At 42.5% G+C, this 4,203-nt stretch overlaps 1 long non-coding RNA gene across 1 annotated transcript; it reads right to left on the bottom strand.

Annotated features, from left to right (window-relative positions):
• Nucleotides 1-823: 823 nt before the first annotated feature.
• Nucleotides 824-3,718, bottom strand: LOC140710043 (uncharacterized). The gene is made up of 2 exons (XR_012090908.1): nt 2,927-3,718; nt 824-932 (listed from the first exon to the last, which is right to left on the bottom strand). It is a non-coding gene; the product is annotated as an uncharacterized lncRNA (long non-coding RNA).
• Nucleotides 3,719-4,203: the final 485 nt, after the last annotated feature.

Raw genomic sequence — 4,203 nt, 5'->3', positions numbered from 1 at the left:
GTCTTGCCCATCCTGGCAAATGGGAATGAAGAAGTAATTTAATACAGTTTAGAAAAAATAAAGAAGTATAATGGTTCTTGAATCGAGGTGTTGAGTAGCAAACTGTTACCCTTTAGACCCATAGGAATTAAGCCATTGTGGTCAGAAGACAGGGAGTGATACCGGCCATTTTGCAGCGAGATCTCCACCTGATGCTCTGTCACTATGCAAATAAAGCACATACTCTGCCTATTAATAAGTTAAATGTACTATTGACTCTGCTTTTTACACCTTCTCTTCCCTGAAAACATAAATATTTACATTTGTGAGGACATTTACAAAGCACTTTCACAGATCTCTTCTCTATGAAATCGGAAATCAAGCCAAGAAAAGCAATAATATATCTTATGGAAAAAAAGACAAGACTCAGAGAGGGAAGTCAAATAAAGTCATACCAGCAGAGCTGGGAAAAAAATTCAGGTGTCACTGATCCATACCCTGTCACTGTCCACGCAGACCTCAAGGAATGTAGTTCCAAAAGGATCTCAAGTTTTCAAATTGCATCCTTCCTCTTGAGTTTCCACTCTGAGAATAGCACCATTACCCCATCACCCAAGCTGGAAATTTGGGCATCTTCTGCAACATCCCACACTCTCTCATTTCTCACCTCCCTCAACATCACCTCCTTCTTGATACCTCTCAAATCTGCCCCTCTCTCTTTACCCAATGCTGCTGTCCTCACCATTTCTCATTTGAACACTTGCTAGGGGAAAAACATAATTTATCCTCAACCCTCATAAGTTCGTAGTAGGGGCAGACCCCTGTAACAAAAAACAGATTAGCAAGGGAAAAAATAAGCAAGTTTATTAATGTGTGTAACACACAGCATGCCAGAGAAACTTCAATGAAAGGTGACTCAACGCAGTGACTTGGAACACTGGCTTATGTAGCACCTGAAACAAAAAACAATAAATCTGTAGAGAAATGACAGGACAAAGCGAAGCAGTCTTAGGCTTTCAATGGTAGGAAACTATGGGAAGGTAAACAGATAAAAATTAACTAACAGAGCAAGGTTTTTTTTGCAGATTTCTTTCCTGGAGTTGTCTCCAGTAAAGGAGATTTTATATTCTGTCTTTGGGCAGCAAAGGGGAAGCACAGAGAGAGCTCTTCTATGCTTGCTGGTTTTTTGTTTTTTTTTTTTAGTTTTCTTGTTTTTTTGTTTTTGAGACAGAGTCTCGCTCTGTAACCCAGGCTGGAGTGCAGCGGCGCAATCTTGGCTCACTGCAAACTCCGCCTCCTGCGTTCAAGCAATTCTCCTGCCTCAGCCTCCCAAGTAGCTGGGATTACAAGCACACGCCACCATGCCTGGCTAATTATTTTTGTATTTTAGTAGAGGCAGTGTTTCATTATGTTGCCCAGGCTGGTCTCAAACTCCTGAGCTCAGGCAATCCGCCCACCTCGGCCTCCCAAAGTGGTAGCATTACAGGCATGATCCACCACGCCTGGCCTGCTTCCTGTTTCTTAATTGCCTTTAGCTCAAAAATACTTATGTCAAAGAGGCACATTTTGAGGTGACATATTCTGGTTTTCTTCACCCTTATGAAAGTGTTTTAACTGGTCTCCTTGCCTGTAGTTTGGGATCCCCTCCCAACCCAATTATCCTCTACTCGGTGCTTGACTGAGCTTTCAGAATGCAACTCTGAACACAGCACTCCTTTGCTCACAAGTCTTCAATAACTCCTTCTTAAATAGAGACTGGAGTCCAATCTTAATCTCTCTCTTTCCCCTGCCCCCCTCTCCTTTCTCTCCTCTCTCTCTTTCTCTCTCTCTCTCTGTTCTTATTTCTCTCTCTCTCTCCCTCTTTTTCTCTCCCTGCACCCTCTGTCCTTATTTCTCTGTCTCTCTGTGCAGGTGTATATGTTTCTGTCTGTCTCTCACACATACACACATAGAGCAAACTGTATATTACACCTCTACTAAATTGCATCTAATTTTCTGAACATAGCAGATACTTTCATAACTCTGTTGCCCGAAGAAAGAGTCCTAATACAGATCCCAAGAGCAGGTTCTTGGATCTCATGCAGAAAAGAATTCAAGGCAAGTCACAGAGCACAGTAAAAGAATTGTGTTTATTGGAAACTACTCTATTACAGAGTAGGGCATCCTCAGAAAACAGGAGGAGGAGCACGCCATCCTTTGTTAGTGACTCTACTTACTAGAAACTGTAAGAGGCTAGATTTAAACTTGGAACATGCAAATGTGCTCTTTAAAGGTAGAGGCTATTGGTGTTATAGATGACTACTAATCCTTCAACCTAAGTCCACCCATTAACAGTAATTAACTCAGTAACACTCATTAACACTTTACTTAAGTAAAGTGAGCTGTATTCTTAGGACATCTGGACATTCTGCAGACTTGGTGGGAGATGTTCTATATGACCATAAATATTCTGTAATTATAATTGATGGTCAGCTAGAATGTGGCTATTTTCAGACCATAAGTATTCACCTTGTAAGTGCCTTGTGAGTGTCTCGCTACTCACTTCAAGATGGAATCATTCAGGTTATGTTGTATTAAGCCAGAGGCCTGGTAGGCAGGGGTTCCTCTAACATGTTAATTCTCCCTAGAAGGGCATTCCCTCCTATGCTGCCCATTTATCCAACTAATCCTTGTATATAAGTCAAGACTCAGCTCAAAGGTTACATCACCTAGGAAGCTTTGCCTGATTCTCCTATAGAATTGGCACTACCTCTCCTGTGGCCACAGTGTGCCCTGAACATCAGTAATAGTAATAAATCAGACATTGATTGTTCTATACAATTTCAACTTACTGAATATAAAAAAGTTTTGTTGGTAATAAATGAAAGTATTACAAAATAATTTTATCTTCAAGGAACCACTTGAGAGCAGAAAGGACAGGTAGAAAAGAAAGAAGAGGAAACCCTACCGACATCACCACAGCATGTTTCTTCCAAAGCAGCCAGTCCCTATTTCTCCTGCTTCAAAAACAATGGAAAACTCCCACATTGGAAACTCTCGCTAGCCGACATTCGGAAATGATCAGTCATTCCGTGCTGTCCTTGCTGTTCCACTTCATCACACTTGGAGTTTTGCCGGCTGGGATTTTTGCTGCCTTGTGAAACATGATGATGGTGTCAAACCTAATGTTTCCTAAATTTTTGCAGAAATGCAGAGAAGACTTCCATGGGAGCCTATTGTCAATTATCTGGAAAAAGAGAAGTTTGCAGACATTAGAAGCAAGAACTGTGTGAGGATCGGCTCTGGGTTTTAATGAGGATTCAAATTAGAATGTTGGCTATTTCCTATAGTTTGCTAAAAATAACCCGGGTGCCTGCTTCCTTCCCTTGTGCTTCATTTTCAGTGCCTGCTCATCCTGAAGATTCAGAAGAGATGGAAATGTTCCTTGGTGCTGTTTGTTCAGATAAATGTAAGTTAGCTTTGCTCTGCTCTCTTGTGCACCAATGGGCATGCTACCTTTAGGCTCCTGTCAGATTTACACTTGAGGAAGCTTCCAGGTGATAAGGCGAACACAAACATCAAGCCCTGTTGATTTCACCTCTTAAATCTCTTCCCATCACTGCCACCAACTTGTCCCAAGCTGCCATCGTTTCTTGCATGAGCCACTGCAAAACCCTCCTGCCTGCTCTTCCCACCTTGGATCGGCCTTTCCCACCCCAGCCCTCATACTGTAGCTAAAAACAATCTCCCCACACAAATCTGAACATATCCCCCACCACCACTGATCAATGGCTCCCCATTTCTTGTATGATAAAGACTAAAATCCTTGACATGGTGTACAAGCAAGGACCTCCCTGACCTGTGCCCTAGACCCTCTCCAGCCCTGCCTCTCCCCTTTCTACAGCCTTGCCCCTCTCCCCTTGGTTCTTCCTACTCCAACCCATGGTCCTTATACCAGTGCCTTCTTCCCTCTATGCCCCAGCCCCATAGGGCCTCAGCTCATGTTCTGTCTTCCCCTCTTTTATCTACCTAATTCTTACTCATCATTCAGATCTCAATCCAGTAATCACTTTTTCAGGAAAGCAATCCTGACCCTGTAGACAAAGTCAAATTCTCTCCCATATTGGCTCTCATAGCCCAGAAGCCTCTCCTTTGCAGCACTTACCTCTGCTGCAATTGCAGATTTATTTAATTAATTGATTCATAGAATTACCCCTCTGGACTGTAGCCTCATGAGGGCAGGAA

The sequence above is a fragment of the Chlorocebus sabaeus genome, chromosome 24 (genome assembly GCF_047675955.1).
Source record: "Chlorocebus sabaeus isolate Y175 chromosome 24, mChlSab1.0.hap1, whole genome shotgun sequence".
Lineage (NCBI taxonomy): Eukaryota > Metazoa > Chordata > Mammalia > Primates > Cercopithecidae > Chlorocebus > Chlorocebus sabaeus.
Note: the sequence above shows the minus strand (reverse complement) of the source record. Positions and strands in the feature narration are given on the sequence as shown.